This window comes from Ahaetulla prasina, chromosome 4, assembly GCF_028640845.1.
Source record: "Ahaetulla prasina isolate Xishuangbanna chromosome 4, ASM2864084v1, whole genome shotgun sequence".
Classification (NCBI taxonomy): domain Eukaryota; kingdom Metazoa; phylum Chordata; class Lepidosauria; order Squamata; family Colubridae; genus Ahaetulla; species Ahaetulla prasina.
Genome location: NC_080542.1, coordinates 19408905 through 19421973, shown reverse-complemented (window position 1 = coordinate 19421973; position 13069 = coordinate 19408905). Strand labels below are relative to the sequence as shown.

The 13069-nt window shown below is 43.8% G+C and overlaps 1 protein-coding gene across 1 annotated transcript in view; it reads right to left on the bottom strand.

Moving 5' to 3' along the window:
* The window catches only part of VKORC1 (vitamin K epoxide reductase complex subunit 1), an 88289-nt gene that overhangs the window by 8820 nt on the left and 66400 nt on the right, over window positions 1-13069 (bottom strand). The window lies entirely within an intron of this gene.

The following is a 13069-nucleotide window of genomic DNA, read 5'->3' as shown; positions in this document are numbered from 1 at the left end:
TTGTTCTCAGAGCAACTGCCAGCAAAGATAAATGCCAATCAGAACTAAAACAAAATGGAAAAATAGCATTAACAATAAGCTGGATAAAGCAAATTAAGGCCAAATTAAAATAAACTGATTTCCGCGTCATTGCCAAAGCAGCATGAAAATAATTCTGGGTATAGTTCTCAGGAGGAGTATTCTTTAGCTGGGAGTTTCTGATAAAACAGTTGTTTGGGTTCATGGTTTTTTCCCAATAGAGGAACCCGGAAAAGAAAATCTTAAAATCTTGATCAAATGAATTTCCCAACTGTGGCAAAACATGTTGGCTGGGGAATTCTGGGAGTTAAAATCCACATGCCTTAAAATTGCCAAAGTCAGAAAACTCTGATTTAGAGGCATTGGGGAGCAAGTTGTGAAAGATTTTAAGGCTCCAAAGCACTTCAGATTGAGCTGTGAAGAGAAGGTGATCCCAACTAGCTAATTCAGTCATTTCAAAATGACTTGCTGGTGTTTGCTGAGCCTCAATGATTAACCACGCAAGCTTTGTTTTAAATAAACAGGAATGTCTAACTAATCTACAGAGATAAATCTCATGGACCACGCACCAAAGTAATGCAGCTGGGAATTTGCCAAGGCCCAGATAATTTTAAATATACAGGTAGCTCTTGACTTACGGCCACAATTGAACCTAAAAATTCTGTTGCTAAGCAGGACATTGTCAAATGAGTTTTGCCCCATTTTATGGCCTTTCTTGCCACGGTTATTAAATGAATCACTGCACTTGTTAAGTTAGTAACATAGTTGTTAAGTGCATGTGGCTTCCCCACTGACTTTGCTTGTCAGAAAGTCGCAAAAATTGATCACGTAACCCTTGGACAAAGCACCAATCAAAAATATGAACCAGTTACCAAAGTCCAAATTTTGATCATGTAATCATAGCTGTAAGTGTGAAAAACGGTCACAGTCATTTTTTCCCCAATGCCATTGTAACTTTGAATAGTCACTAAACAAATGGTTTTAAGTCAAGGACTACCTGAATACCTGTAGTTATTTCATTTAATGCATTGCTTTCTTTTATTTTTATATCAACAGGACAATAAGCCTGTATGTGACTAGGATCCAAACTTGGGAGAACTTGCCCTAGTTAAATTTACCTAGAGAAAAAACAAATGGTTAAGTAACATTGGGAAAGAAAATGTTTAGTTCTATAATGGCCTAAAAAGATAGGACCAAAGGAATTGCTTCTCTGCTAGCCAAATACTTGTTTATTTTAAAAGCAGGAAGCAAGAAAAATCTTTAAATCAAGGGTGTCCAACCGTGGCAACTTTAAGACTTGTGGATTCCAACTCCCAGAATTCCGCAGCCAACCAACCAAGACCACAAGTCTTAAAGTTGACACGGTTGGATACCACTGATTTAAATGATGTGAGATGAGGTAGGATAGAAGGCACCTTAAAGCAATCAAAAGCTATCCTAACAGGAAAAAAGCTTTCTTATGGTCTGTGAACTTGTATGATCTCATTTTCAGAGAACAGGGATAACTGGTTGGTTAGCACGTTTAATAGGAGCACTTAATATTGCAATTTTTGGCCCCAGGTCCCATTTTATAGGTGTCAGCTGAAATGGGTGTTCCAATGCTCTGTCAGAAAAGAAACAAACACTTGATCTTTATAGCCAAATGTTAGAAGACTACATTGTCTTTTATTAATCAAATTGTCTTTTATTAAAATTTAACTTTGAACAATGTACTGCCTAAGTTTTCTTTTTTAATATATTTTCATTTCATTTTATTTATTGCAATTTGGAAGGGCCCATCATTTCCTTCACAAAGGAATACTGGGCAGTGTACAATAAAATACTTCAAAAGATTAAAAATAGTATATGAAAGTTAACATTTAAAAGAGGCAAATATGATTAAAACAATGTTAAATCCTGCATTTTGTGCAACTCCTCTCTTTCTGATTGCTTAGATCCTTCTGCAACAATTCTTGGCGAAAAACTTGCTTTAAATATTTATTTATTTATTTATTTTGTCATAACAATATATGTAGGTATCATACAAAAAGATTATATATACACACATATATGGGTAAATATAAGGATGTATAAGCATATATGTATATAGGAAGAAGAAAAGGAAAACAATAGGACAGGAACGGTAGGCACGTTTTGTGCGCTTATGCATGCCCCTTATATATATCCATAGTAGCACCATGAATATGCAGCTTCTTCTTTTTAATCACAGCATGCTATGAAAGCATGACTTGAATGGAAAAGTAAAAGGAGAATTGGCATCTAGAGGCAGATTAAAAGTCTGATGTATGTACATTTAAAAAATAAAAATAAAATACTGAGTTTTCCCAAGGCAAAAATTAATACAGGTAGTCCTCGACTTGCAACCTCAATTGAGCACAAAATTTATATTGCATAAGTGAGAAATATAAATATAAATATATATAAATAATAATAAATATATTATTATTATTTATAATATAAATATAAAATATATAAATATAAGTAAGGCTGTATACTATCACCCTGTCTATTTAACTTATATGCAGAGCACATCATGAGAAAGGCGGGGCTAGATGAATCAAAAATTGGAATTAAGATTGCCGGGAGAAATATCAACAACCTCAGATAGGCAGATGATACCACTCTAATGGCAGAAAGCGAAGAGGAACTAAAGAGCCTCTTGATACGGGTGAAGGAGGAGAGTGCAAAAGTTGGCTTGAAACTCAACATTAAGAAAACTAAAATCATGGCATCTGACCTTCTCAATTCCTGGCAGATAGATGGGGAAGAAATGGAGGTAGTGACAGATTTTATTTTCCTGGGCTCCAAGATACCGCAGATGGGACTGCAGCCAAGAAATTTAAAAACGCTTGCTCCTGGGGAGGAAAGCTATGGCAAATCTAGACAGCGTACTAAAAAGCAGAGACATCACCCTGCCAACAAAAGTGCGTATAGTCAAGGCTATGATTTTCCCAGTTGCAGTGTATGGCTGTGAAGGCTGGACCATAAGAAAGGCTGAGCACCAAAGAATTGAGGCCTTTGAACTCTGGTGCTGGAGAAGACTCCTGTGAGTCCCTTGGACTGCAAGGCGAACAAACAAGTCAGTCCTAGAGGAGATCAACCCTGACTGCTCTTTAGAAGGCCAGATCCTGAAGATGAAACTGAAATACTTTGGCCACCTAATGAAAAGGAAGGACTCACTGCAGAAGAACCTAATGCTGGGAAAGATTGATGGCAAAAGAAGAAAGGGACGACAGAGAATGAGGTGGCTGGATGGAGTCATTGAAGCAGTCAGCATGAGTTTAAATAGACTCCAGAGGATGGTGGAGGACAGGAAGGCCTGGAGGAATGTTGTCCATTGGGTCGCGATGGGTTGGACACGACTTCGCAACTAACAACAACAACAAAGTGAGAAAAACTCACTTAACAAATTTCTCACTTAGAGAACTTTTCTTGGCACATTTGTTACCTGAATCGATGTAGTTGTTAAATTAGTAATACTGTTGTTAAGTGAATATGGTTTCTCCATTGACTATGCTTGTCAGAAGGTTGCAAAAGGTGATCGTATAACACTAGGACACTGCAGCTGTCATAAATGTGAGTCAGTTTTCAACCATCTGAATATAAATCACATGACAAAATGGATGTTGTATTGACCTCATTTTACAACAGTTTTGCTAAAAACCAAGATTTCTGGGTTTTGGCAAAACTGCGCCCATAGCAAATTATTGATTCACTTAATAACCATCAACGCGGCATTCGCTTAACAACTGCTGCAAAAAAAGGTTGTAAAATTGCATGTCCGACCCATTGTATGTCCATTAAATATACAATCATAATGGGCTATATGTCTTGGACTCCCTGTGCAATATTAATGATAGTGGATTAGTGGTCATTTTCTTTATAATAACCCATACTCTTTAAATTAATGGGACAACTTTGTGCCGCAACCTACTTCGCAGTGTTATACTATTTGGAAAATATAAGGAAAGGAACACTATGATACCTTGAGCTCCTAAACAAAACCTGGCATAAATATATACTACTAATAGTAATGTTACTTATCTTTTTTTTTATTATTTACATTTATATCCCGCCCTTCTCCGAAGACTCAGGGTGGCTTACATTGTGTAATCTTGCGCTTAGAATTATGCAGAATAGAGACAGAGAGTAAACAACAATGCTAACATGATGCTAACATTATAGCACGACTATATAACATAAGAAGCCGCTAAAGCAGTGGTAGTCAACCTGGTCTCTACCGCCCACTAGTGGGCGTTACAGCTTTCATGGTAGGCAGTAGGAGCTTGTCCGATAAGCACTTTTTTAAAAATTTAATTGACTTTTTAAAAAAATTTCATAGCATTATTTAAAAACATTTTCATTAGGTTTTCATAAAATTCCCCATGACAATTTAAATTTCTGAAAATATGCTATTTGTATCACCCGTGCATAAGTTTAGTTCACATTACGTAAGTGAAACTAAATGGCGCTCTAGTGCGACCGCAGACAAAAGAGCCTCGTCCCAGAATAGCTCGCGCATCTCCCCCCGAACCGGTAGGCGGTTAGAAAATTTTACTACTAACAGAGATATAAAAGTGGGTGGTAGGTATAAAAAGGTTGACTACCCCTGCTCTAAAGTAAAAGACCCAGGATGTACAACCATAATATCTATTGATTCAAATTAATAGATTTTTTTCAAAGCAACTTCAGAGGGCCTGTGAAAAAATATATTTTTATTGGTTTTTGAAGCTTTAAGCTAGGGGTGTCAAACTCGATGTCACTGAGGACCACATCAGGGTTGTGTTTGACCTCAATGAGTGGGGCAGGGGGTGTGTGGCCAGCTCAACGTCATTCATGTCGGGGACACCTGTGTTGGCCTGAGCACTCTGCCAGCGAAATGGGCTCCCAAGCTCCATTTTCAGCTGCGACAGCCTCCTGCAATCCTGTGCCAGCAAAAACAGAGCTTAGGAATGCCGCATGCGGCCCTCCTGAGCTCCATTTTTGCTGGCAGAGGTACCACAGGCTGGTCCTTTATTGTTTCCAGGGTGGCCAGATCTAAGCACCTTGCGCGCCAGATCTAAGCACCCCGCCGGCCGGATCCGGCCCCTGCACCTTGAGTTTGACACCCCTCCTTTAAGCAATCCCATTGCAGATGTCATTCTGGACAGAATCAGTTCCAAAGATAGAAAGTGAAGAAAACTCTCAACCGTGATATGGCTCTTCTGATACCTGGGAGAAAACCATTGACCTTGGACTGTTAAGTAGTTTAAATGTGCAGCTATGGAAGCCAAGAACTGTTCTTTTCAACAGCTGGATTTGTCCATTCAGCGCCAAATGTCTGCGCTGCAATTTACAATATTTACTGGATTTTTATGCTGATATTCCCAATCAGTATAATGCAGGGGTCTCCAACCTTGGTCCCTTTAAGATTCGTGGACTTCAACTCCCAGAGTCCCTCAGCCAGCAAAGCTGGCTTAGGAACTCTGGGAGTTGAAGTCCACAAGTCTTAAAGGGACCAAGGTTGGAGACCCCTGGTATAATGGATGGTAATAAAAAGGAAAACCAAATAAGAACCATACAGGTACAATTCAAGTTCCTGGTGGCCCTCTGTAAAAACCTTCAAAATAGGGAGCCAGAAAATTTGAGGGACCCCTTTCTCTGATTATCCAACAGCCCAGCAGGAGAGTCATGCTCCATCTCTTAAAGCAGAGGTCTTCAAACTTGGCAGCTTTAAGACTTGTGGACTTCAACTCCTAGCATAGCTGGCTGGAGAATTCTGGGAATTGAAATCCACAGGTCTTAAAGTTGCAAGTCTGAAGACCTCGGTCTTAAAGAGTGCCATCTTCTAAGACCAAGGAAGTGAGTTTTCTCTATTGCTGAGTCTGCCTGTCCATTTCATCCATGATTAGGTTGTCCCTAACCTTCATGGGTGTTTGAAGAGCCTTAAGACCTGGCTGTCCTCCCAGGCATGTGGTTGGGAGGTTAGATGAGCCAGTGAGATACTATTGATTAACTGCTGATGGTTATCACCAGCTGCCATTGTGTTAGTTTTGTTCTTGTTGGGCGTATATTTTCATTCTCTTTATTGTTTGGCATTGTTTCGGTGTTTGTAACTCTGTCACCCAGAGTTGCTTGTGTGAGACGGGAGGCCATATAAATCAAATCAATCACTCAATGGATCAATAATATGAAAACCAGCATTCAGGGCATTCAGGGTTAGATTTTGGGTAGCCTATATAATAAGCTGCTACAAACGTAACATTTCAATTCATTTTGCAACTGTGTCATTGGGGGAAAATATAGACAATATTCCCATCTAAGGAGTTACTTTAGAACCAAAAACACAGGAATACCTATAGGGAGTCCTCAACTTACAACCAGTTACTTGCAACTGTTTAAAGTTACCTGGGGGCTAATCACCTGGATTTGAAGTTATGATGCTTGGGGGCCCCATGGTCATGTGACCTGGAAGCTGGGCTGCATTTACAGCTGTTTGCAGTGTCCCATGGTCATATGACTGCATTTTATACCAGTTTTGCTGAAAATCGGCTTTTAGTACTGGATTTTGGCAAAACTGTTCCCATAACAAACCATTGGTTTGCTTAATGACCAAGATGTTCATTTAACAATCACCACAAAAAAACTTATACATTCAGGTCAATCATGTGACTGCCCTGTTTTTACAACCTTTACAATCTATAACTCTGCAGTTTCCATTATGGTCATAACTCAAGTGCTACCTATACTGCTTTTGAGTTTTACAGCTAATGAAGATGAGATCAGATTGAACCAGTTAGTGAAAATAGATTCTGATTTTGAAACTGAGTAACATGAAAACCATAGAAATAAATAAAAATTATGCAGGTAGTTCTTGACTTATCACTGAGCCCCAAAATTCTGTGGTTAAGCAAGACAAGTTGTTACGTGAGTTTTGCTCTATAGTTGTTAAGTGAATCACTGCAGTTATTAAATTAGTAGCATGGTTGTTAAGTGAATCTGGCTTCCCCATTCACTATGTTTGTCAGAAAGTTGCAAAAGATCTCACATGACCTTGGACACTGCAACCATCATAAATACATGTCAGTTGCCAAGTCTTCAGATTTTAATCAGGTGACTATGGGGACGCTTTAATAGTCATAAGTGTGAAAAGCGGTCACTTTTTTCAGAGCCATTGTTAACTTCCAATGATCATTAAAAGAATGGTTGTAAGTGAAGGATTATCTATAATCCTGAAAAGGATTGTGGGCAATGGTGGATTGTGCCATAGATATAGTACTAGACTGCATTTGGTTTTTGGTTTTTGTTTTCTTTTTGGTTTCTTCACTTTGAAGTATTTGCTCAGATGCCGTTCACCTGTGTCCACCTTAGTCAAACATTCACCCCAAATAACGTCAGAAACTTAGAAGTAACGTAGACATTTGTTTCACCATTTCAGTTCCGACAAAGCCAACCGATTGAGAACATAACTCAGCTTCCATCTGGAGCATTTACAGGACAGTCCTTACCCAAAAAGACACAGAGTATGCTAGATAAGGAGGAGGAGGATGGGAATCAGAAGCCAGTCAGCACATTATACCGGGATTACCAGGATATGGTAAAAAGATAAGTCAAGATAGTGGTCCTCACAATATAGTTGGAACTGGTGGTGAAATCCATTTTTTTATTACTGGTTCTGTGGGCGTGGCTTGGTGGGTGTGGCAGGGGAAGGATACTGTAAAATCCCCATTCCCTCTCCACTCCTGGGGAAGGGTATTGCAAAATGGTGTGGCATCCTCGACGGCTCGGGAGTTCATGGCTTCCATGACGGCCATGGACCTGACTCAGTTAGTGGACCGCCCTACCCACTTCGGGGGTGGCATTCTAGATCTGATTTTTGTCTCTCGCCAGTGGGCGAATGATCTGGTTTTAAATGATTTAGTTATTGAGCCTTTGTCATGGTCAGATCATTCTCTTCTTTGTCTGGACTTTCAGACCGCTACGCACCACCGCAGGGAGACGGAACCAATGCGTTGGTTCCGTCCCAGGCGCCTGATGGACCCGGAGAGGTTCCTGACGGAGCTTGGGCCGTTTCTCGAGAACCTGGCCCATGACATGACTGAAGAACTAGTGGCGGCCTGGGAACAGGCCGCGGCTGGAGCTTTGGACCGTGTCGTGCCTTTGCGGCCTCTGACCCGGCGTCGATCTCAACCAGCTCCTTGGTTCTCTGAGGAGCTGAGGGAGATGAAACGCCGGAGAAGACGCCTAGAGAGTGTCTGGAGATCCAGCCGTTCTGAGACTGACCGGACACTAGTTAGGTCCTATAGTAGGACCTACCTAGTGGCATTGAGGGATGCAAAGCGTTCGTACGTTTCCTCCCTCATTGCGTCGGCAGATAACCGCCCGGCTGCCCTGTTTCGGGTGACCCGCTCTCTCCTTCAACAGGAGGGGCGGGGGGACCCATTATCAGGGCGTGCCGAGGAGTTTAACGGTTATCTATACGATAAAATCGTTCAGCTTCGGGATGGATTGGATCAAAATTGGGTAGATCCGAGCGAGAGTTCCGAGGCCCATCTTGTTGAGGTTGTTTGGGATAGTTTTGATCCTGTGACTCCTGAGGACATGGACAGGTTGCTGGGAAGGTTGAATGCCACCACATGTTTACTGGACCCGTGCCCCTCCTGGCTGGTGCTGGCCACGCAGGAGGTGACACGAGGCTGGCTCCAGGGGATTACAAATGCTTCCTTGCGGGAGGGGGTCTTTCCCACTGCCTTGAAAGAGGCGGTGGTGAGACCTCTCCTCAAGAAGCCTTCCCTGGACCCAGCTGTTTTAGGTAATTACCGTCCAGTCTCCAACCTTCGCTTTACGGCGAAGGTTGTAGTGAGTGCGGTGGCATGTCAGCTACCCCAGTACCTGGATGAAACTGTCTATCTAGACCCGTTCCAGTCCGGCTTCCGACCTGGATACAGTACTGAGACGGCTTTGGTCGCGTTGGTGGATGATCTCTGGAGGGTCAGGGATAAGGATTACTCCTCTGCCCTGGTCCTATTAGACCTCTCAGCGGCTTTTGATACCATCGACCATGGTATCCTGCTGCGCCGGTTAGAGGGGTTGGGAGTGGGAGGCACCGTTCATCGGTGGTTCTCCTCCTACCTCTCTGACCGGACGCAGACGGTGTTGACAGGGGGGCAGAGATCGACTCCGAAGTGCCTCCTGTGTGGGGCGCCGCAGGGGTCGATTCTCTCACCCCTCCTGTTCAACATCTATATGAAGCCGCTGGGAGAGATCATCAGTGGCTTTGGGGTGAGATACCAACTGTACGCTGATGATACTCAGCTGTACTTTTCCACCCCGGGCCACCCCAGCGAAGCTGTCGAAGTGCTGTCCCGGTGTTTGGAAGCCGTATGGGTCTGGATGGGGAGGAACAGGCTCAAACTTAATCCCTCCAAGACGGAGTGGCTGTGGATGCCGGCACCTCGGTACAGTCAGCTGCAGATGCGGCTGTCTATCGGGGGCAAGTCGTTGGCCCCGATGGAGAAGGTACGCAACTTGGGCATGCTCCTGGATGGTCGGTTGTCCTTTGAAGATCATTTGACGACCATCTCCAGGAGAGCTTTTTATCAGGTTCACCTGATCCGCCAGTTGCGTCCCTTCCTGGACCGGGATGCCCTATGCACGGTCACTCATGCTCTCGTTACTTCTCGCTTGGACTATTGCAATGCTCTCTACATGGGGCTCCCCTTGAAGAGCACTCGGAGACTCCAGTTAGTTCAGAATGCAGCTGCGTGGGTTATTGAGGGAGCATCATGGAGCTCCCACGTAACACCTATCCTGCGCAGACTGCACTGGCTACCTGTGGTCTTCCGGGTGCGCTTCAAGATATTGGTGACGACCTTTAAAGCGCTTCATGGCTTAGGACCGGGATACTTACGGGATCGTCTTCTGCCGGCTTCAATCTCCCAACGACCAGTGCGTTCTCACAGAGAGGGTCTCCTCAGGGTGCCGTCTGCCAAACAATGTCGGCTGGCGGTCCCCAGGGGGAGGGCCTTCTCTGTGGAGGCTCCTACCCTGTGGAACAAGCTTCCCCCTGGACTTCGACAACTACCCGACCTTAGGACCTTTCGCTGCGAACTTAAAACCTATTTGTTTCATCTTGCTGGACTGGCTTAACTTTTAAAAACTTTTAAATGGTTTTATTGGGGTTTTAAATTTTAGTGATTTTATAGGGTGTAATTGTATTTTAGTCTTGCCAATTGAATAAGTTTTTTAGGGGTAGTTTTTTAATTATTGTATGGATTTGCTTTGTATTTTAACTGGCTGTTCACCACCCTGAGTCCTTCGGGAGAAGGGCGGTCTATAAATTAAAATATTATTATATTATTATTATTATTAAAATCCCCATTCCCTCCTCACTCTGGGGACAGCCAGCGGTGGTACTTGCGGGTTCTCTGAACTACTCAAAATTTCCCCTACCGGTTCTCCAGAACCTGCCAGAACCTGCTGGATTTCACCCCTGGTTGGAACTCTGCCTGTTTTTTAGGCCTATTGTGATGCAGATACTAAATGGTTGGCAATTTCGACTTTGACCCTACATGAAGAGACTCCTGTCTGATACAAGAGAGCAGAGTTTTTTCTCCTGATTGTTCTTTCTTTCTCACATTTTTACTTTTTTTTCAGGTCAAGCAAGTGGTGATCCATTGGTTGCAACAGGAATTGACTAACTGGCTTAATTGCCTCAGCTTGATGTTCTGGTCTGAGAGTGACTGGCCTCCAAATCGCCCAGCTGGCTTTCATGGCTAAGGTGAAACTAGAATTCACTGCCTCCTGGTGATTGGCTCAAAGTCATCTAGCTGATTTTCATGCTCAAGGCAGGACTAGAACTCACAGTCTCTTGATGATTGGCCCAGAGACACCCAGCTGGCCTTCATGGTTAAGATGGGACTGGAACTCAAAGTCTCCTCATTATTGGTCCAAATCACTCAGCCAGCTTTCATAGTTAAGTCAGGATTAGAACCCACAGTCTCCTGATGATTGGCCCAAAGTCACCCAGCTGGCTTTCATGCAGGGGTGAAATCTATTTACCTTCCTTACCTGTTCAGAAGTGCACATGCCCTGTCACATGTGTGTGCAGACCTTCTGCGCACGCGCAAAACCTGCGCATGCGCAGAAGGTAAAAAACACATTATTTCCTGGTTAAAACCAGGAAGTAATGACACCCGGGGGGGGGCGGGCGGAGCTTCGCTCTGCCATCGCTACCGGATCACTGAACCACCGGCCATGATCGCTACTGGATCGCGAGATACGGTCAGAACCAGGAGCATTTCACCCCTGTTTTCATGGCTAAAGCAGGACTGGAACTCAAAGTCTCCTGATTAAAAAATTTCCAGTGTTGGAGCTTTCACAACTTCTGCAGGCAAGTCGTTCCACTTATTAATTGTTCTAACTGTCAGGAAATTTCTCCTTAGTTAAAAGTTGCTTCTTTCCTTGATCAGTTTCCACCCATTGCTTCTTGTTCTACCCTCAGGTGCTTTGGAGAATAGTTTGACTCCCTCTTCTTTGTGGCAGCCCCTGAGATATTGGAATACTGCTATCATGTCTCTCCTAGTCCTTCTTTTCATTAAACTAGACATACCCAGTTATTGGCTCAAATAACTCAGCCAGCGTTCATGGCTAAGGCTGAACCCATAATCTCCTGGTTTCTAACTTGGACTCTTCCCCATTAAACCATCCTGGCTCTATTCTCCTGATGTAGTTCTTTAAAGAAAGTTTTTACAACCCCCTTCATCATTATGGTCAGAGAGATGAAAGATACCCAATATTTTTAACGGAAGGGTTTTTTTTTAATACAAGTGTTAAGTTCGGGAAGTAACGAGGCTGGAGACCAGGGTAGTGACAACAGCTCTTTAATATATGGTGAACCCAGCTGCCAAGCTGGGGAAAAACAACCCTTTATATACTGTTTAACCGGCGGCTTCAACCAATCAGCAACGTGCTTGTTTCCCGCCAAAATATTTAAAGATACATAACACTCCTCCCTTCCCAGAAAACACTTTACCACTATTTACATATTATTTACATGTTATTTTTCGACGTAGTCACGCAAATAACCTGGGCGTCTCCTAATTCTTTCGGACCTGCGCGGTTCAGTCCTGGGTGGTGTTTTGAGCTGGTCGGAGGGGCTGTTTTCTCCTCCCAGCTCTTCCTCTAGGCCATCGGGCCCTGGATTACTTGCAGACTCTTTTTCTTGGCCATCCGGCCCTGGATTACTTTTTGAATTTTCCCTGCTGTTTCCAACGGGAACCTGATGGCGTCGCTGGACCTCCGGGACCTCAGCTAAGTCTTGCGCCTCCCCCGGGTTATGGTCAGCTGTGGGATCAAATAATGAGTGGTCATGATCTGTCTCATTTAGCCCGGGTTGTTCAGCTAGTCGTTTCCTTATCTGATCTATGTGGCGCCTCCATACTCGGTTGTCTTTTAACTCAACCAAGTATGATTTTGGACCGGTTGCTTTTATGATTTGCCCTGCTAGCCAACTTGGGCCATCCCCATAGTTGCGGGCCCACACTCGGTCGCCTATGCCCATTTCTCTCGTTTTTTCTAGTTCCCCCTTGTAACCCTCTGGTGTGTAATGGGGATTCAAACGGTCAAGTGGGCACCGGAGTTTCCGTCCCATCAATAATTCGGCTGGGCTTCTGCCTGTAGCCGTGCTTGGGGTTCTATGCTGAACGGCCAGAAAGAAATCTATCTTTGCTTGCCAGTCCCCTGGCTTGAGCCTGGACAATGCCTCCTTAGCGCTCCGGACGGAACGCTCTGCAAGGCCATTCGGCGCGGGTGGAAAGGTGCAGAGAGGGCATGTCGGATGCCCTCCTCTGCCAAGTATTCCTCAAACTGGGCTGCCGTGAATTGCGGGCCGTTGTCGGATACCAGCGTGTCAGGCAACCCGTGGGTTGCGAATAGGTGGCGCAGGGCTGCGATTACTGCCTCGGCTGTCGTGGATTTCATGAGTATGATCTCCAACCATTTAGAGAAAGCGTCGACAACCACTAGGAAGGTTTGGCCGTGGAAAGGGCCAGCAAAATCAATGTGGATTCTC